We start from the raw sequence: 22,456 nt of genomic DNA, 5'->3' as shown, positions 1-22,456 counted from the left end.
TTCCACATGACTCAGGCCAAAGAATTTCAAAATCTATCTGGAGGAGGCTGAAGGGAAACTTCATTGCTCTCTACAACTACTTGAAGGGAGGTTGAAGCAAGGAGAAGTCCAGCCTCTTTTCCTTGGTGTCAAGTGACAGGACTAGAGGAAACAGTTTCAAGCTGTGCCAGGTGAGGTTTAGGCTGGATATTTGGAAATACTTCTTCACAGAGGGTTATCAAACACTGGGATGGTCTGCCCGGGGCAGTGGTAGAATCACAGTCCCTGGATGTATTTCAGCAGTGTGTGGACGTGGTGCTTGGAGACATGGTTTACTATCGATCCTTCAGTGCTGGGTGGAGGGTTGGACTTTATGATCTTTGAGGTCTCATCTAACTGGATGTTTTCTGTGATACTCTGAAAATAAAAATGTGTGGAAGCATATAATGTGAAAAAAACAGAATCTTGTAAAGATGCTCAGATTGTGTATTAATCACAGTATTCACAAGAGCAGTAAAATGATTCTTTTCCCAAAAATTGTATGTTGCAGCTTCTGGAAGAGGATGTACTGCTCAATACTTAATTCCATAATGCATGCATTACAGGCCTTAAATGACATAACTGATTCTAAGTCTTACTACTAGGGTTGGACTTGATGATCTATGAGGTCTCTTCCAACCTTGGTGATACTATGATACTAGCAGCTTTAAATGTCAAAAGATATTTTCCCCCAACTTACTGGTGGATTGTAGGTTTTATTCTAAAGAGTTAAATTCTTGTGATGCATTCATAATATACAATGAAGTAATCCATGCAAAACAAATACATTTCTTTATATATAAACAAGTATATAAATGTATAAACACATAGAATGTAATTTTTGTATGTTGCAAGTTTAGAGAAATTTTCTGGAGTTACACTAGAATTGTAAGAGGAACATCAGTTGAGAGGAGGCATTTTAATTCTAAAAATTATTCTCCATCTGCATTAACAATATGAAGTGTCTGAATATTTGAAAGAATGAAAATTACAGTATTCTTTAAAAGATGCTTTGGGAATAGTTTTATGGCAAACTCAGCTTTTGCTAATAAAATTTGTTGTATGAGTCATCAGATTATTTATGAATCTTTATCTTTGAAAGCAGCAAGTGTAATTGAAATTATCCCTGCCTTGCTTGTGTTTTGCTTACTTTACAAGCCTTATGTTTATTTGATACTGAGTTTCTGGGGCTAAGTTTGATGAGACAGACAAAAGGATCTCTGTCCCAAAACTAATTTGCAACTCAGAGCTTCTCTGGTGATCACAGTTAAAAAGAGAGTGTCAATCTCTGTTCATTACTAAGATTCAGAAGGAAAATGTTCTTTAGTTATGGGACTCCTAGTAGTATTCCTGAGACTGTTTTGCTGCATGCATGGGTGAAAAGCATGACGGGAGATATTGCAAGAGCTCAAACTTTCAGCAGTTTTACCAAAAGGAGGAAAACTGGAAAGTGGATTTGGTAAATCTGCTTTACACATAGGCCTTTTTTCAGCCCATGGTATTTTTTCAACAGTATTTGACAATTTCCCTTTTTGATAGAGGACCTGGTTAACTCACTTCTCAAGTACAGTAGATATTTACTGTTAGACTTCACTGCTTGCGTATAGGTGGTAGATAAGACCCAGTGCCTCCACATTTTTAATTGGATGAGCAGACCCAGTGATACAATTTTAACGTGGGGAGTGTTTTGTTATTTTTACAAGCTCAACTGAAGCATTCAGCCAATGAAGTTGGCTATGTAAGCATATCTTGAGTGGTTTGAGAAATCCCTGGAATACCTCTGCTTGCCATAAGCAAATTGATGCAGTCATATTTGAATGGAATGCAGTAGGGTGTTTTTTTTTAATCTGAATACATGTGAAAATTATCCTTGAGAAATTAATATTCATACGCACATAATGCAGCAATTAGACATAAAAATCAGGATTATTAGGGCTAAGATCACATATGATAAATATACTACTGTATTACTTGTATAGGACTTGCTGCAGGGGTCTGGAAGTTCAGTTTTAAGCAGAGTTACTCTCATCAGGGATGTTGAATAAGTTGCAGCAGTTGTAGTATTTCCTGACTTATTAAAGACAGAGTTGGTAACAGTTTCAGTAATATTAAAGCAAATCCAACCCAGACAATAATCTCTGAAGTCCAAGAACATCCCTTGAATCTTTCTCCACATTAAATCAAACAGAAGGGAACCAAGCTTGGCAGCAATCCAACAACGCAGGTACCATAGACCTAATGGATAAAATATACTACCAACTAACCAGATAAGCTTCATCATAACTTCTGGACTTAATGAGCAATAGATCAAGTTGAATTTGCCCCACATTGAAATGTGATGGTTTGGGAGTTGAAATAAGATGTGATGGTTTGGGAGTTACCCCCCCCCTCCACAATGACTTCATCCAGACTAGACTCAGATGGCAGCAAGTTAAGGAATGAAGCTTTGTATTCACAGATTAGCACAATATACAAGCAGTTATTTACAGTATTTTACAAATATTTATAGTTATACACAGAAATGTACAAACTAAAAATAATACAGGAACACAATACCCCTCCCAGAAATCAGAGTCCCCAGGAGGGGCACCCAACCACCCTTCCACCCCTCTTTCACCCCTCTACCTTATCCCAGAGTCTGGCTTACGTGCAAGGTGAGTTGGGAGGATCAGCAAGGGGAGTTAGAAGCAGAATGATTAGTTGTGTTACACAGATCCAAGGAGAACGGCAGAAGCCCAGGGAGAAAACACAGACACCAACAGATAGACTGTCTTATCTATGTTTGTATCCTTACTTTTATACATCTCAGCAAACCTATGAGTGAAGTAGACATCACCATTGTTTTCTTTTCAGACCCTATATTTTTTCTCATTAAAATATTCCAATTAGCCTCAAACCAGCACACACAACATCCTTTCAGTTAGTTGTAGAGAGCAATGAGGTCTCCCCTCAGCCTTCTCTTTTTCAAACTAAACAGCCCCAGCTCCCTCAGTTGCTCCTCATAAGATTTATTCTCTATGCCCTTCACTAGCTTTGTTGCCCTACTCTGCACTTGCTCCAGCACCTCAACATCTCTCTTGTATTGAGGTGCCCAAAACTGAACGCAATACTTGAGGTGTGGCCTCACCAGAGCAGAGTACAAGGGAACAATAACCTCCTGACTCCTGCTGGCCACAGCATTTCTAATGCAGGCCAGGATGCGATTTGCTTTCTTGGCCACCTGGGCACACTTCTTGCTTATAGTCATTTGCTTGTCACTTAGAACACCCCAGGTCCCTTTCTGCTAGACAGCTTTCCAGCCACACTTCCCCAGGCCTACAGCATTGCTTGGGGTTGTTATGGCTCAAGTGCAGGCCAGGGCATTTGGCCTTGTTGAAACTCATCTCATTAATATTGGCCCACCAATCTAGCCTATCCAAGTCCCTCTGTAGAGCCTCCCTATCCTCCTGCAGATCAACACCGTGACTTAACTTGGTGTCAAGACACACTCTATGTCTTCATCAAGGTCATCAATAAAGTTGTTAAACAGAAGTGGTCCCAACACAGATCCCTGAGGAACATCACTTGTGACCAGCTACCAGCTGGATTTAGCTCCATTAACCACCACTCTTTGGGCCCATTCATCCAGCTAGTGCTTTACTCAGCAGTGTAGGCTGGTGTCAGAGCACGTATTTGTACATGGTTCTGCATTTGATAACTATTATCTGTGTTGTGTAGCTATGAAGAAAACTAATCTGGTCACTTAGAATCCTTCATGATATTAAATTCTAGCTGGGAAATTATTTGACTTTGGGTTTTCATTTACACCCAGGCCCCATAACCTAATAGAAACATGTTTGTTCATTTTAGATTGGTGCACAACCGCACTGACAGAATTTTAACTACACTTCTGTATAAAAGTGAGTTCCTATGCATCTGGCTGTAGAAAAACAGCACAGACTAAAAATGCTAGCAAAAAGGAAGCCACCTTGTCTTGGTTCTGTCATGTACCTATATAAGTAAATACCATTAGCGCTGGAGAGGGAACTGAAGCTCACGTATAACCTGAGAAGTCAATAAAAGGCTAAGAATAAACCTGACCAGTTTGCATTTGTATTTTTCTAGCAGGACTTTTTAAAAACTAAGAAACAAAACAAAACACCCCCACTAAAACGAAAAGCAGACATCAGACAGCAATTTTGTGGGATTTCATTCATAAGGATTCATTCTGAAAAGTTTAACCAGCAAGAAACTGGACATTAAAAGTGGACAAGCACTGGTCTTTTGCCTGTTCATGTAAATGTTAGTTTGCGTGTGAGATCTCTGCTGGTTATAATTTAGGGAGAAAATGATGAAACTATTTCTCTTTGATTTATTTCTCTGTTTCACATCATATAGTGAACATCCTTTCTTCTTAGCGCGTAAGTATTGGTTTTGATTAGCAGACAGAGTTGAGTGTTAGCAAGAGGCTTCTGAGCAGTGTCAAACTGACATGTTAGGCAGCTGTGCCAGGAAACTGCAGATGAGTGTTTCAACAAGAAAACAATTAAATTACCCCTGAAATGGGCAAAGCTGATATGAATGAAACTTAGTTGATGGTTGGCAATATCAGTTCTTAACCTTCGTGTTTTCTGCTTTCACAAATACCATTGGGAAGGCAAAAGGGATTGGAGGAGAAGCATTATAATAAGGTGTAGTATTATGGCAATAGGAGCTCCTCACTGGAGATGAGTGGCATGTTCCTATTTCACTTAACTGCTTTACTGTAAAAATGAATCTAGTATTTGCAGAGAGATTTACCATAACTCTTTAAAATTTTATGACTGCCCATGCAGTCTTTGTTATGCATTTTCAGGCTTAACAGATAAGCCATGGGGATGTTCTTGGCATTTCATAGCCTTTTGGCTGTTATAATTGTGTAAGAATAAAGGAAAATTGTAATGATAAAGCAGAATGGAATGGTTTTCCTAAGTGATGCTTCCATTATTTGTCATTTTTAATTCCAGTGAAAGATAAAATGTGAATCTGACCACTCAGGGAATATTCCTACCAGTCAATCCTTCAGTAGCCTTTGGCTTTTCAGTTCCTGTAGAGTGTGGAGCTCTCTGCTGATAATCTACTGTTCTGACTTTCCCTGAACACAGAGAAATGGTATAACATTTGACCACTGATTAATCCCAATAGCCTGGTTCTTACAACACTCATGGGAACCATTGGTCCCTGATTTTTAAGCATTATAATATCTGATTCCAAGGCCTGTGACTTTATGTAAAACCTTATTTCATACGTATCCTAAAATTGCTACAGGTGGTAGAATTTAAAATATGTCACTACTTGCCTTAGTTCATGTGTTGATTGTAGCCACTAGATAGACCTTACTTTCCTTGTGTAACTCCTCTGATTCTTTAAATCAGGTGGCCAAGAGAGCCAGTGGCATCCTGGCCTGCATCAGGAATGGTGTGGTCAGCAGGAGCAGGGAGGTCATTCTGCCCCTGTACTCTGCACTGGTTAGACCACACCTTGAATACTGTGTTCAGTTCTGGGCCCCCCAGTTTAGAAGGGACATCGAGATGCTTGAGCGTGTCCATAGAAGGGCGACGAGGCTGGTGAGAGGCCTTGAGCACAGCCCTACGAGGAGAGGCTGAGGGAGCTGGGATTGGTTAGCCTGGAGAAGAGGAGGCTCAGGGGTGACCTTATTGCTGTCTACAACTACCTGAGGGGTGGTTGTGGCCAGGAGGAGGTTGCTCTCTTCTCTCAGGTGGCCAGCACCAGAACAAGAGGACACAGCCTCAGGCTGCGCCAGGGGAAATTTAGGCTGGAGGTGAGGAGAAAGTTCTTCACTGAGAGAGTCATTGGACACTGGAATGGGCTACCCGGGGAGGTGGTGGAGTCGCCGTCCCTGGAGCTGTTCAAGGCAGGATTGGACGTGGCACTTGGTGCCATGGTCCAGCCTTGAGCTCTGTGGTAAAGGGTTGGACTTGATGATCTATGAGGTCTCTTCCAACCTTGGTGATACTGTGATAATCATTGCTTACGGAAGTCTCCTGTTTTTATTTTGTGGTACAGACTGAAAACAGAATTACAAGTTCCTGGATATGTGATGGTTTGGGGGTTACCCCGCCCCTCCCACACTTTGTATTTGCCCCAGCTAACTCAGACGGCCTCTGGGAATATAGATGAAGCAATTTATTTACAGCTAGCAGAATTTACAAGCAGCTATTTACAATATATACAGTTATATACAATTATATACAGAAATATACAAAGGATAAACAATACAGAAGCACAACTCCCCTCCCAGAAACCTGAGTCCCCAGGAGGGGCTCTCAAACCACCCCAACACCTCCCCCCGGCCCTCTCAACCTTACCCCAGTTCTCAGGAAGAAAAGAGGTGCAGCCAAGAGGTTAGGGAGCAAGGTTAGTAGGAGCAGGGTTAATGAGATGTGTCTCGGTCTAAGGCAAAAGCAAGAGAGAGAAACAAAAATGGAGAAAAAGTCTTTCTTCTTCCCAGAGTTCTCAGCGTAACTGTGAGAGAAGTTGACATCAATTGTTTTGATTTCACTGCCTGTTATCTAGTTCTGTTACCAAAACATTCCAGCTTGCTTCAAACTAGCACAGGATAAAAGGAAAATGTGAAACCAGTAACTACTCATTTGTCCAAGGTTTTAATTTTCTTTGTTTTCCGTAAGGCTACACCTGCTTTTGTAGGTAAACTGATGTTTCCCAGCTTTTACAGAGGAGGTTAAGACCTAAAGGGAAGACCAAGCATTCTACCTTCTTTCCTCAGTTTACAGTGATGTTAACAAAGTGTAAGCTATGGAGTCTTCCTTAGTGATGCACATCTTTTAAGAACCCAGCTTAGACAGCGGACTGAGTTTACAAGATTGGCAGTGTAAGTAAGTGTGGGGGGGGAAGAAGTCTGAAACAGAACCCAAAGTAAAAACTGTGGTGACAGTTCCTAAGACAATTGTCATCTGAAACAAATTAAACAGTGTACAAATTTACAACACATCAAAGGCAAAGACTGTAGCCTACCCAATTTTCTTGGCAGAGAAGGAGAGTACATATTGCACAAGTTCTATTCTGCTGGCAACACACTGAAGCTCAATCAAAAGAACTGCGTCTCATGTTTTCCGGCTGTCAAAAGTCAGATCTAGAAAACAGAGAGTTACATTTCCAAAATAAGTGCCTGAACACAGATTTTTAGATTCATCCCCAGTACAGAGGTGGCCTAACATTCAGTGAGACTGAGATCCCTGATGTCCAGCTGAATTATGTTCTGGATTCAAACATTGTCCTTATTTTTATGAAACATTTTTCTTTAATTCAATAGATCCTTCTTTTTTACTTCATATCTCTTCAAAGCGTTTTTTTTTCTTCAGATCATGAAGAAAACCCTTTGCCTTTTGCCTGTCGTAGGGGTCACCAGCCTCTCAGTACTTCACTATGCAAATTTTATCTGTCTCCATGAAGTTTCCCAGCATGGTTTCAAGAAGGAAAGGGTAGTTGTGACCAGCATCTGAAGATAAGTAACTCAGAGAACATGGGCTGAAGAACTATGCATAATGTTGTGTAGAAACCCTGAATTCTCCTGCCAGAGTTTTTTCCAATGTTACAATTGCCATCAGAATTTGAACAACAGGAATTTCAGTTCTTAGTTTAGATTCTCTGATCTGTCTTCTCATTGACCAGCAGATAGCAAAACTTTGATAAAAAGCATTCAAACAAAATTAGTTCAGTGGGAAGCAATGTCCTGGAGTCCTGTATCCCCCAAAATTCCTCTCCCTCCATGGTTTGAATGGGAGAGGAAAAGGTGTGAAAAACCTGTTCCCCAGCCCTGCCCTGCCCTGCAGGCATGAAAGGGGGGAGCAAAGGGCCCTTCCGGCCCCGTGCAGTGCTCACACTGGAATTGGGCTGGATATTGGCTGTGGTCTTCGCACCCAGGAAGTGGTAACTCTGTTCTTTGTCTAGGAAGGGTATAAATATTGCGGGACTTACCACCTTGGGATTCCCACTTTAGAGTTCTCCCGTGCCTGGATAGTTCCTGCAGAAGGAGTCCCAAGTGCTCTGAAGGACAAGCTCCTGAGGGACAGGACCCTCCCTGCTTTGGATGGCTTCCACCATAAGCACCCTTTGTACAAGCTGACGAGCCTCGCTCGGGTGTCCTTTGAAAGAGAGAGAGCTGACACGCATCTGGACCGCCCTTCCTCTCAGACAGCCTAACTCACCTGTGAGTAACTTTGGCTCAGCCTGATTAGTAGTGGGAATGCTATGTTTAGTAGCTTAGCCTTTCCATCTCCTGACTTCTAAAATAGTCAAATTTATCTATGGTATCCTTGTAAGATCTTCTCAATCAAACTGAATCTGCTAATTAAATCTAAATTTCTGTATATAGTTTTGGGGCTGGGTTTCAGGAAAATAAAATAATTCTATTTTTATATATATTCCTGACTCAGCCACATTAATTCCCTGCCTCCACAACAAGCAAGAACACACTTGCTAAGTATTTCTGTAATGAATATAAAAATAGGGCACCCAAATTTGCCAACTCTTTGATTTCCAGTAGGGGATATAAACTATACTGAGAGAGTGTACCTGCAGCAAAAATTTCTTTTTATATAATAACTACAGCACATAATCATTCAGAAGTTTTTTACTCAGACAGACCTTTACCTCAATCTTCAATAGTGGGACAGGTTGTCTCCAGGACAACTGGACTCCTGAAGTGGTGGATGGAGTCAGGGACCAGTATGATCCCCCTCTAATCCATGAGGAAGAAGTAAGGGACCTGCTGAGCCACTTGGATCCTCACAAGTCTATGGGATCAGATGGGATCCATCCTAGGCTGCTGAGAGAGCTGGCAGATGAGCTGGCCAAGCCACTCTCCATCATTTATCAGCAGTCCTGGCTTGCTGGAGAGGCCCCCAGAGTCTGGAAGCTGGCCAATGTGATACCCATCCACAAGGAGGGTCGTAAGGAGGAGCCAGAAAACTTCAGAGCTGTCAGCCTGACCTCAGTGCCAGGCAAGGTGATGGAACAGGTCATCTTGAGTGCCATCACAAAGCACCTACAGGTTGGCCAAGGGATCAGGCCCAGCCAGCATGGGTTTAGACAAGGCAGGTCCTGCCTGACCACCCTGATCTCCTTTTATGATCAGGTTACCTGCCTGGTGAATGTGGGGCAGGCTGTGGATGTAGTCTACCTGGACTGCAGCAAAGCCTTTGAAACCATCTGCCACAACAAGTTCCTGGCCAAGCTGGCAGCTCATGGCTGGGACAGATTCACTCTGATATGGGTCAAGAACTGTCTGGAAGGCCCAGAGAGTGGTGGTGAATGGTGCCACATCCAGTTGGCAGCTGTCACTAGTGGTGTTCCCCAAGGATCAGTGCTGGGCCCAGTCCTGTTCAATAACTTTATTGATGATCTGGACGAGGGCATTGAGTCCAGCATCAGTAAGTTTGCAGATGACACCAAGCTAGGAGCAGGTGTGGATCTGTTGGAAGGTAGGAGAGCCCTGCAGAGGGACCTGGACAGGCTGGATGGGTGGGCAGAGGCCAATGGGATGAGATTGAACAAGGCCAAGTGCAGGGTTCTGCATTTTAGCCGCAACAACCCCAAGCAGTGCTACAGGCTGGGGACAGAGTGGCTGGAAAGCAGCCAGGAGGAAAGGGACCTGGGGGTACTGATAGATAGTAGGCTGAAGATGAGCCAGCAGAGTGCCCAGGTGGCCAAGAGAGCCAATGTCATCCTGGCCTGCATCAGGAACAGTGTGGCCAGTAGGACAAGGGAGGTTATTCTTCCCCTGTACTCAACACTGGTCAGGCCACACCTTGAGTCCTGTGTCCAGTTCTGGGCCCCTCAATTCAAGAGAGATGTTGAGGTGCTGGAACATGTCCAGAGAAGGGCGACAAAGCTGGTGAGGGGCCTGGAACACAAACCCTATGAGGAGAGGCTGAGGGAGCTGGGGTTGTTTAGCCTGGAGAAGAGGAGGCTCAGGGGTGGCCTCATTGCTGTCTGCAGCTACCTGAAGGGAGGCTGTAGCCAGGTGGGGGGTGGCCTCTTCTCCCAGGCAACCAGCAATAGAACAAGGGGACACAGTCTCAAGTTGTGCCGGGGAAAGTATAGGCTGGATATTAGGGGGAAGTTCTTCAGAGAGAGAGTGATTGGCATTGGAATGGGCTGCCCAGGGAGGTGGTGGAGGCACTGTCCCTGGAGGTCTTCAAGAAAAGACTGGATGAGGCACTTAGTGCCATGGTCTAGTTGACTGGATGGGCCTGGGTGATGGGTTGGACTGGATGATCTTGGAGGTGTCTTCCAACCTGGTTGATTCTATGATTCTATGAACATTCATTCTCTTGAAAATGACAAGATTATTGGTAAGAAACAACACAGGACAGCACAGGCCATTTATGGGTCCAAAACTGCTTACTTTGGATTGTAGACAAGAAAAAAAAAAACAATGTAATGAAAGAAAAGTTCAGCCAAATATGAGAACAGGTTTTGCTTACTTTAAATACATCATTCATAGAACAGCACTTTGGAAAAAAAGCACTCAGTGGAGTTTTCCATTGCCACTGCAGTCCGCAGCTCCTTCACAGTTTTTGTCCTTAACAAGTATGCAGGATGTGATGTCACTTAACACTGTTTTCCCTTTTACTTTCAATTGTGATTCATCCAACCACATACCAGAAGTATTAACTGGGTTGGTCCCTATGTTCTTAAATAATTTGGCTAAAGTACTCTTAACCTGTCATATAAACACACTTACTGTTTGCCTATGAAGCTTCCATGGCTGAACATTTTTTATTTGTATTTATGCCCTGCTTTCCTTCAAAAAACTTGACATTTGATGTGACCTCATGATTTCTGAGGGAGTGGGATTCAGGCTTTTGAAAGGTGATGAAGTGAGCTGGAGCTGCACGAAGGTACAGCCACATGACAACTTCTGCTCAGGCAGCTTGGGAGTCTGTAACTTCATGCACAATTCGAAAGGAAACAGCAAGAGACAGCGACCCCATAAACTGCCACACCAAAATTTGCTAGAATCCATCTAGATTAAGATTTGTTGTAAAGAGGGCTAAAAAAGTAACAGAGAGAGAAAAGGTGGCTGAGATAGATAAAGAACTGGCTACATTTTACTTCTAATCTAAATTTTGGGGTCAAGGGGAACGATCAGTGCTGGATCTGGGAAGAAGTCCTCAGGCTAATGTAAGAATGATTACAACAGGGCCCAGATGGCAATCCTTTGTGCTTCCATATAAAGAGATCACTTAACACTGCATAAATGTCACTTATTAGTTATGAGAAAGACAACTATGACATGATCTATGCAGTGCAGAGGCTATTGTCAGGGCTAAAATTTGGATTATGGGGTCCATAAAGCTTCAGACATGTGCGGATAAACTGGAGTTCTTCCTGGAAAGTGAAGGGTTGCCTGAGTAGGCTTAGACTTGTAGTTTAATAGTCCAAAACTTTAAATGGGAGTAGCGTTATGTCAGCTAAGCTTATATGGCTGGACAAGAGTGGGTCCCATATGATGCTGTAGCAGATGCTAGCAGTTGGCTCACAGCTGGTTTAAGCTGCAGGGTTTGCAGGAGTCAGCGTGTGAATGTTAGTATGAGAATTAGGCTGAATTGAACTAGGTCTTTCTTCTTCGAATGCTCAGACTCATGGCTAAAGAATACATTCACAATTTTTGTGGGCCTATTAAAATCAGAACCCTTGGAGACATTTTTGACAAAAAAACAGGAAGAGTTGCAGGGACTTCTTAAGTGAAATTAATTAATTAACTCTGATTTTCAACAAGTCAAACAGTAAGAATGTCTCAGCAGTTTATCTGAAAGCTCTTTTTCTTTTGTCGTTGTTCCAATTACACTGTATTGTTACCTTGATAACACCTTAATTTCTAAAATAATAATAATATAGTATAATTACATAAATTATAAATAATATTTTCAAATTCAGAAGATGAAGATTGTATCATATAAGAATATGCTTTTAAAATTAAGAAAAGCATTGTTCTCATGCAGGGTTGCAAAAGATTTTTTTAAATGGTGTTAGAAGTGGGTAAACTGCATACTTCTGCTGTGAGAATTTCAGTGTTACTGTGAACATCTGCTTTCGTAAGTCAGCACTGATTCTTGTTCTAATGTACTAGCAAAACATTTTTCTTCTTTCCTTGCTCTCTTGTTTGCCTGTTCTCATGTAATTTCATTTCTCTTTTTTCAGTATTTATTCAATTTAATGTAATTTTTTTCATAGAACCATTCAGCTTGGAAAAGACCCTTGAGATAACAGGGTCCAACCATTAACCCTACTCTACTAATTTCACCACTAAACCATAATGCTATGCACCACATCTGAATGACCTCAGTCTCCTCCTCCTCAAACTGGCCAGCCCCAAGGCAGCACAAAACCATGTTGTAACGTGTAGATACCTCGTAAACCAGTGGCCATATGCTCTGCATCTTCCTGTCCCTTAAAATCTGTACTGTTTGCTATGTGACATCAAATGCAGAAGGTCTAGTCCTGTACAAAACCACATTACTCACTCCTGGAAACTGCCTGGAAGGAAGCAAATGTGGGGGGCTGACAAAGCTGTGGGACGGGAGAGTGATGGGTGTTCAGTTAGCAGAAGAGAACTTGAGGTAGTGTACACACCATTTCTAGCAGGATTTATATGATAATTTTATATAGTAATAGGTTCTAAATACAGTGCAAATCTTTTCTCTACAGCTATGGAAGCTAAGGACCTTTCTGTTTCTGTCTGTTTACTTAGTTACCATCACAACCTCCTATGAAGGAAGAGACTCATGAGATTGCCCGGAGCAGCCTCTGCCAGGCTCTAGCACTGCCATCTGATGGTGGAGCCTTGGTAATGCACAGCAGCTTCCCGCCAGTGGAAATGACATTAAAGCAAGCGTCTTTTTCTCAAAGCAAACGTGTATGACTGAAGACTAGATTTTTTTTTTTTCCCCGACACCGTTTTATGATGATTGTCCTGCTTTCCTGAACCAGGCATGGTTTAAGCAATAGGAAAGCTTTAATGTTTGCAACGGTACCAACCCTTTTCATCCCTGCTCACTAAGCTTTCCCTTAGAGACAGGATGGAGGAAAATTTTGGTCTGCTTTTCTGCTTTTTTCCCCTTGCTCTGGTCCCTCTGTGGTGTTGCTCACAGACATTCAGACAAGCACAGAGTAGTAGGCAGTGAAACGTTTCTGACTGTACGTATTGCATCAGGAATGGTGTGGTCAGCAGGAGCAGGGAGGTCATTCTGCCCCTGTACTCTGCACTGCTTAGACCACACCTTGAGTACTGTGTTCAGTTCTGGGCCCCCCAGTTTAGGAAGGACATTGAGATGCTTGAGCGTGTCCAGAGAAGGGTGACGAGGCTGGTGAGAGGCCTTGAGCACAGCCCTACGAGGAGAGGCTGAGGGAGCTGGGATTGTTTAGCCTGGAGAAGAGGAGGCTCAGGGGTGACCTTATTGCTGTCTACAACTACCTGTGGGGTGGTGTGGCCAGGAGGAGGTTGCTCTCTTCTCTCAGGTGGCCAGCACCAGAACGAAAGGACACAGCCTCAGGCTGCGCCAGGGGAGATTTAGGCTGGAGGTGAGGAGAAAGTTCTTCACTGAGAGAGTCATTGGGCACTGGAATGGGCTGCCCGGGGAGGTGGTGGAGTCGCCGTCCCTGGAGCTGTTCAAGGCAGGATTGGACGTGGCACTTGGTGCCATGGTGTAGCCTTGAGCTCTGTGGTAAAGGGTTGGACTTGATGATCTGTGAGGTCTCTTCCAACCCTGATGATACTGCGATACTGTGATATTAAGATTTTGGATGATGGGCATTTGCTGAGTGCCATGGTATTGTTTCAAGGGCAGCATGTCTTGTGCGTGAAGGAACACTTTTTGCAAAGACTTTAGAGTATTTCAGCTCTGCAGAGTGGTGGTTTCATTCCTCACTATGCACTTCTGACAGTGGTTTGTATAAGTTTCTCAGTCTCACCATTATAAAGCTGATTTTCCAACAGTCCCAGGCTGATTGCCTGGTGTGGAGAACATGTCCTTCCATTCAGAACTCTGCTCCTGCCCACAGGCATACTGATAATCTTCGTGCTACTGCTAGACAGGTATGGATTGAAATTTGGGACCCAAAAACGTGAAAAGATTGATTACTATTGATTTATTTCAGTAAGAGGAAAAACAAGTAGGTTACAATTCTACATCGTATTGTGTGGTACAATTACAAAGTGCTTTACTATCTGATTCACCTATGCTAAGAGAGAGGTAAATCTGAGGTATTTCCTTTCTCTGGAAACAACAGCAAAGACCAGGTAAATAATTCAACTTTTGTAGCACTTCCTTGATTTGGGTAGTGCCTCACCAGTTTCTTCTTGGAAAGAAATGAAGTATTGAGATTCTTTTCCCCAGTACCCTGGAAAATACTATTAATTAGCTCATACAGAGCTCCATGCTGCTAGCAAGATTCAACTTATTGAGTCTAAAACGAACACATGTATATTTTTTTATGGTGGTGCAGACACACATATGCAAAATTCACAGTCCTGTGAAAACTTTAACATACCCTTTCAAAACATGACCCTTAGGTTTGCTACCCTTTGCCACACATATGCTGACTGTTCCATGAGCTGTCACTGTTTGAATTTGTCGCCTGGAAAGTACTATAGTACCTTGTGTAAAAAAAACAAAACACCACAATAGCACTGCTATTGTGCAGTGCTATTTGTGAGTACTGGATATCTGTTTATGTCATATTGCAGAGTCACACAATCACAGAACTTAGGAAGTGACCTCAAAAGATCATCTAGTCCAACTGCCCTTCCAGAGAAGGGTCACCTAGAGTAGGTCCCACAGGAATGGATCTAGGGGGGTTTGAACGTCTTCAGAGAAGGAGAATCCACATCTCTGGGCAGCCTGCTCCAGTGTTGTGTCATCCTCATAATGAGAAGTTATCTCTTATACTCACATGGAACCTCTGATGCTCCAGCTTGCACCCATTGCCCTTGTCCTGTCACTGGACATCACTGAGAAGTATTCAGCAGGCTGTGCTGTATTCTGTACTAATGGCTTTCCAGAAAGTAAGGGGAAAAAAATACAAACCAAAACAACAACAACAACAACAAAACCACACTAAGAATTCTGTTCTTGTTCATATGCACAAATGTGTAATTTAAGTGGAGATACAACCCAAATCTGTTCAACAAACCTTTTTGCCTCAGCCTGCTCCAGACTGCTCCTGAACACCATATCTGAGTGTTTTCTCTAAAGCTCTCTTAGATCATGGCTTGGTTTTGTAAGTTATTAATCACAGAATCATAGAATGGCTTGAGCTATAAGGGATCTTAAAGATCATTTAGTTCCAACTCTGTGCCATGGGCAGGAATTCCTTCTCAAAGCCTCATCCAGCCTGGTCTTAAACACCTCCAGCAATGAGGCATCCACCACTTCTCTGGGCAACCTATTACCGTGTTTCACCTCCTCACTACTTATGTTGTTTAATTAGTGAAATGCATGACTTCTCCCACAGGTCTTATAAGGTGCTTGTGTTTCATGAAGAATGGACAGCAATCATTCTCACAGGCAAAAAGCAAGACAAGGAAAACAGTCTGAGTGCTTACTGGCCAAACAGAGCTTTGAATGCTATGCTGCAGTACAGCAACACAGCCTTCCGTGAAAAGAGAAAAAAAAAATAGGGTCTTTACTACAGTCTGTACTTAAATGGCCAAAGTTTTCCTTTGCTGTTACTTCACAACACATCTGTTACAGCATGCTGCAGACTCAACCTTCCTTTTACTAGAGATCACACACAGCATATAATGTGAAGATGGGTACAAACCACCAGAGAATCATTCAGATGAATTTAACAGTAATCTCACTAATAACTGGATAGGCTTAACTAGTAACAGAGAACTCTGCCTTTAAAATTAATGAAATTTCAAATAAATCTATTTATTTATTTGAACTTCCATATGCTACTTTGTCTCCATGAGCACTAGGGCCTTGAGCTTAGAGTTTTTGCTGATCTGTACTTACGTTCTCTCAACAATGTTGCAGAAGAAAACTCTGTTGAGAATGTAGTTAACTTTAATCTCAGGATCTGTACCCTTCTTAGAGAGATTTCAGGTGAGGAAACTACAACTCATAGTTCGTAGACCTTAAGCAGTATTACAGAAGAAAGAGAAAATTTACATATATCTTTCCACTATGTTGAGTTATTTTAATTGCCATTACTTTTTCTGTCACTAGTGAAATATCTGTGAGTGAACCGTAGTCTTAAATGATACAGATGTGTATGAGTTACCTGCTTGCTCTGGTACCACTATCCATACCAGCATCATTAACCCATTTTTTGGAAGCCATGAGTGTGATTTTTTTTAATCTTAGTCTTGGCCTCTGCAGAAGTAGAGAACAGTATATTCTGACATGCCCAGGTGATGGTCACCCAGCTGCAGTCTGCCATGAGTTTTCCCAGGTAGTGCTATTCTAGGAAAGAATGAATGACTGGCTTATGAACTGGGGCACCCTGGTGTGCCCTAGACCTTATGTCAGCCCTCACTGCAAGCATTTCATGTATGTGAGGTGACCAGGTTCTACCCAGGATGAAATAAAGATGTGCAATACCAATACCTCTTTCTGCAGGGAAACAGTTAACTCGTGCTCTTCAAGGATGGCTTAAGCAGCCATGTGTTCTGCACAGTAAAGAAGAGCAGGTGGGATTAACATGAAAGTCAGCTTGCCATGGCAAAAGCAGATCCAAATCTATGTGTTGATTGTATCTGCAGGCATGGTGCTGCAATAAAACCCAACAGTCTTGAGCACAAACAGAGCAAATCGTGTTCTGAGTCTCAATTCTTTATGCATATTAAAAGGGTATTCTTCCTGGCATGTTTATGAAGACAGCAATCATCTACCTCAATACTGAGCACATTGTTACCTGTATATACTCTGTCAAAGTGTCCTTGTCCTGAAGGGACTTCTTTTTTCTCATTCAGTGTTCATGTGAGGGGTTCATCATGATAGCTGTTTTCACCCACACTCCTTTCCAGATTTCCCACTGACACAGCTCACAGCTGCTGTCATCTGGCAGCATCTTTTCACCTTCTAAGCTACATTCTGCTCCATCACCTTCTGTCTCTCATCTGAGATCAAAGATCAGTCTTCCTTCACCTTTCTTAAGATATAATACACTTTTCATGAGCTTCCAGATGTTCTGTGTCTGGGCAGACATCACACAGCACTGCCTCAACAGAGCTGGTTCTCATCAGCCTGGAAAAATCAATGTGCTGCCAGTCATACCGGCCCCACTAGAAGTCTCTGTGCATATGTGAGTGTGCACATGTGTTTCAGTGCCAGCTCCCTGGCCCCACCCATTCAGCAGCAGCATCTGGCACTAGTGGAAGACTTCCTTCAAAGCCATAGCAGTTCTGATTTTTCCTAGTCTCTGCAACTAATCATTCATTCTTGTTCTTTTAAGAAAGGGGGAGGAGAAACTGTTGCAAACATGTCATCAACAATGACATGCTTTGCTGAGATGGATGAGGTAATAGCCGAATACTTCCTGTGAAGTTAGTGTGCACTGGAAAAATTGAGGCCTGTCTATGTTTTGAGGTGATGGGCTAGCTTCCCTCTTCACAATATCCAGTCAATGGTCACTCTCCCACAAGCAGCACTAAGCAGTCTTGAATACCTCTTCCTTCCACTACAAAATTTCTGTCCAGTGCTATGGCCTTTACAAGCCTCATCCCATCATTACTTTGATGCTAGCTTGGACATTTGGGGAACTTTTGCAAGTTGATGCTAATGGCAGAGAAGCTGAGGAGAAGGACTTGGGGGTGCTGGTGGATGAGAAGCTCAACATGAGCCAGCAGTGTGCACTTGCAGTTTGGAGGGCCAACCAGATCCTGGGCTGCATCAGGAGACATGTGACCAGCAGGTCAAGGGAGGTGATTCTCCCTGTCTACCCCACTCTGGTGAGACCCCACCTGGAGTACTGCATAGAGTTCTGGAGCCCCCATTGCAAGAAGCATGTGTATGTGCTGGAGCATGTCCAGAGAAGGGCCACTGGGTTGACCAGAGGGCTGGAGCACCTCTCCTATGAGGACAGACTGAAAGAGTTGTGGCTATTCAGTCTGGAGAAGAGGAGGCTCTGAGGTGACCTTGTTGTGATCCTTCAGTATCTGAAAGGGGCCTACAAAAAAGCTGGGGAAGGACTTTTCAGGCTATCAGGGAGTGATAGGACTAGTGGGAATGGAACAAAGCTGGAGATGGGTAGGCTGGATGTGAGGAGGAAGTTCTTCCCCCTAAGAGTGGTGATAGCCTGGAATGAGTTGCCCAGGGAGATGGTTGAGGCCTCGTCCCTGGAGGTGTTTAAGGTGAGGCTGGATGGGGCTCTGGCCAGCCTGATGTAGGGTAGGGTGTCCCTGGGCAAGGCAGGGGGGGTGGAACTAGATGATCCTTTCAGTCCCTTCCAACCCTGACCGATTCTATGATTTTATGATGGGAAACAAGTGTTTCTGTGATAGCTTCATGGCCATGGTGTTGTGCTTGTACCAACACCTTTCATCTAGAAAATAAGCACATCACCAATGATGGCCATGTTGTTTGGTCAAAGGAAATACACAGAAATGTGATTCTTGTATTGTTCAGTTAAATGCTTCCTTTTCACATTTCTTTCTCTCAAATTGTCTGAATTCCGACACAGATTTCCTCTGTGGCTCAGGATAGATTTTATCATTTGATTTTCTTTACTTGCTTACTTGCATCATAAGGTAATATAATTTAGGCAATGCTTATTCAGAATTTAGAAGCTGCAGCAAATTATGTGTACTGCAAAGCATACGTGTTGTCAGTGTTTTTAAATGGTTTCATTGACTGTACTTTTGTCACCTATATTGTCAAGAACTACAAAGAATAACCATAAAAACAGTCACTCAAACTCATTTGTTGGACATAGTTTTCAGAGACTTATACAAAAGATGACTTTATGGCACAATTCTACATCATGCTTTATAGTATGTATCTCACTAACAGGTGTTTCAGCTCAGACTTCCCTCGCACTGCCAGTGAAGCTGGAAAGGCCAAACATTCTTTCTTCTGTATCATTATGGAAGAAAATATTTTGAGAATTTCTATAAATTCTGAACTGAATCATGTAAACTTGGAACTGCCAAACCTAAAAAAAGCCCTAGACTGGACTGTCACAGCTGAATCTCTGGAACACTGTCCAAGTAACACCTCAGACAGCAGGATCTGGAAACTCGATTAGATTGCACTTTGAAATAAACAATATAACCAGACATTTGAGTCAGCAACTAAATCCTCAAGACTGTTAATGGGTCATCTGTCCCAGCAATCTAACCTAGCATCAGAGTCTGAGAGCAGTGTTTGACCTTTTATACTAACTATTTGACCTTTTATACTAAGTGTTCTTCCAGGCTTTCAGTTTAAACGTAAAACAAAACAAAACAAAACAATTTTTTTTCCCATTTGGTTGTTACATGAGAAGTTGTGTCATGTAATCATGGGATTATGTCACTCAGTGCTGACAAAGATTATCTGTTTTTGCAAAGCAAACTGTTACGATTTTAACTACACTTTGTTTACCTTCTTAGCTTAGTATTGAGTGAACTTAAATGTCTATACATTTTTAGCAGGAAGGTGGTTTTGTCTGTTTGTTGTTGTTTGGTTGTTTTTTTTACCTTTGTAGACACAGACTTGGAATGATTACTTAAAAGACTTCTAGTTTGTGTATTTTACAAAATGAGGAGTGATAGTAAATGCAATATCCAGGTAGCATATTCTTTCCTCTGCTTGCCTGGTAGAAACAAATACAGAGATGTAAAAATTACAGTTCAGTACTTGTACTGTAGAGGGGTGTAGTCCTCCTTTCTAGGACCCACTGTCTGCATGTTAAGTGCTTTGTCACCCTACTGGAAACTGAGAAGGTGCTCTGGCAAGATCCAGTCTGACGCTGAACTGCTGACAATGTTCTCTTTCCCACAAGAGGGCAGTGGGCACGCACGGTACAGGAAAATCCCATCCTGACAGATTTTAATTAACATCAATCTTGTAGTTCAATTCTGCTTATTAATCATAGAGTAACCTGTACAGTTTATCATAGTAACTTAATACATATTATCAAATTCATCCCATTTTGCAGTTGCTATTCTGAGAAATCGCTTTTTAGCCATTATGTACTCATAATTACACATTTAAACAGTTTAATTACGTAATTACACATTTAAACAGCTTTCTGTTATCTTTCACCTCTGTCCTGAGATGTTAAGTGCTTTGCAGTCGTAGTCACAAATAAAAATTCTGGGAACCTGTTTCAGCAAAGGAAATTGATGTAGGTGAAATGAAGCACTTTATTAAGTAAAAAAGATCATTAAAAAGATATTATCTAGCCAGAAGTTAGCTGAGTAGTTTTTCAACTGATACTCTTCTCTGACTGAATCTTTGCACGTACTGCACTATCTCCTGGTCTATCTTCTGCAGCAGCGAAAACCAGCCTCAGTCATCTCTTTCAAACTGCTCCAGCCCTAAATATCACACATTAAGATAGAGCACTGCAAAGTAGAAAGCATTTACACTGGTGAAATGACACTGCCTTGTGAGTAATCTGATCTAGGTCTTAATCCTCTATCCACTCAGCCAGCACAAAACTTCAGCAGCTGTGAGACTTCTATATAAGGAATTCTTTTTCTTAGCAAAAGTGGGATCTAATGCTGCCTTTCCCACATGGGCACTATTACTTCAGGGAAAGGGAAGGGAAGGAAAGGGAAGGGAAGGGAAGGGAAGGGAAGGGAAGGGAAGGGAAGGGAAGGGAAGGGAAGGGAAGGGAAGGGAAGGGAAGGGAAGGGAAGGGAAGGGAAGGGAAGGGAAGGGAAGGGAAGGGAAGGGAAGGGAAGGGAAGGGAAGGGAAGGGAAGGGAAGGGAAGGGGAAAAGAAAAGGAAAGAAAAGGAGAAAAGAGAAAATAATAAAAGATGAAAAGAAAAGAAAAGAAAAGAAAAGAAAAGAAAAGAAAAGAAAAGAAAAGAAAAGAAAAGAAAAGAAAAGAAAAGAAAAGAAAAGAAAAGAAAAGAAAAGAAAAGAAAAGAAAAGAAAAGAGAAAAGAAAAGAAAAGAAAAGAAAAGAGAGAAAAGAGAGAAAAGAGAGAAAAGAGAGAAAAGAGAGAAAAGAGAGAAAAGAGAGAAAAGAGAGAAAAGAGGAAAAGGGACAGGGGAAAGGCAAGGCAAGGCAAGGCAAGGCAAGGCAAGGCAAGGCAAGGCAAGGCAAGGCAAGGCAAGGCAAGGCAAGGCAAGGCAAGGCAAAGCAAGGCAAGGCAAGGCAAGGCAAGGCAAGGCAAGGCAAGGCAAGGCAAGGCAAGGAAAGGCAAGGCAAGGCAAGGCAAGGCAAGGCAAGGCAAGGCAAGGCAAGGCAAGGCAAGGCAAGGAAAGGAAAGGAAAGGAAAGGAAAGGAAAGGAAAGGAAAGGAAAGGAAAGGAAAGGAAAGGAAAGGAAAGGAAAGGAAAGGAAAGGAAAGGAAAGGAAAGGAAAGGAAAGGAAAGGAAAGGAAAGGAAAGGAAAGGAAAGGAAAGGAAAGGAAAGGAAAGGAAAGGAAAGGAAAGGAAAGGAAAGGAAAGGAAAGGAAAGGAAAGGAAAGGAAAGGAAAGGAAAGGAAAGGCAAGGCAAGGCAAGGCAAGGCAAGGCAAGGCAAGGCAAGGCAAGGCAAGGCAAGGCAAGGCAAGGCAAGGCAAGGAAAGGCAAGGAAAGGCAAGGAAAGGCAAGGCAAGGCAAGGAAAGGAAAGGAAAGGCAAGGAAAGGAAAGGAAAGGAAAGGAAAGGAAAGGAAAGGAAAGGCAAGGCAAGGCAAGGCAAGGAAAGGCAAGGAAAGGCAAGGAAAGGCAAGGAAAGGCAAGGAAAGGAAAGGAAAGGAAAGGAAAGGAAAGGAAAGGAAAGGAAAGGAAAGGAAAGGAAAGGAAAGGAAAGGAAAGGAAAGGAAAGGAAAGGAAAGGAAAGGAAAGGAAAGGAAAGGAAAGGCAAGGAAAGGCAAGGAAAGGCAAGGAAAGGCAAGGAAAGGAAAGGAAAGGAAAGGAAAGGAAAGGAAAGGAAAGGAAAGGAAAGGAAAGGAAAGGAAAGGAAAGGAAAGGAAAGGAAAGGAAAGGAAAGGAAAGGAAAGGCTTGGCTTTTTGAGGGGATGTCATTCCCATTATCTTTTTCTCTATCATTTGAACCTACAAGAAGTAACCCTCATAATAAAATACCTGGAGATTTCTCATCAGCATGTGCCCTTTTTTCCCCAAAATAATCACAAAATTGTGATTTTATCTACTGCATGAAAAACTTGTTTCAAAGAAGTTACGTGGTTTGGGATTCTTAGGGTTCTAAAACCCCTTATGAACTGTGTCACATTGAACGTCATCTGTTCACAAACAAGACCATGTTTTCCCTGTGTAGAAGTGAGCT

Source organism: Pogoniulus pusillus, chromosome Z, assembly GCF_015220805.1.
Source record: "Pogoniulus pusillus isolate bPogPus1 chromosome Z, bPogPus1.pri, whole genome shotgun sequence".
NCBI lineage: Eukaryota > Metazoa > Chordata > Aves > Piciformes > Lybiidae > Pogoniulus > Pogoniulus pusillus.
The sequence above is the reverse complement of the archived record's forward strand: the minus strand, read 5'-3'. Positions refer to the sequence as shown.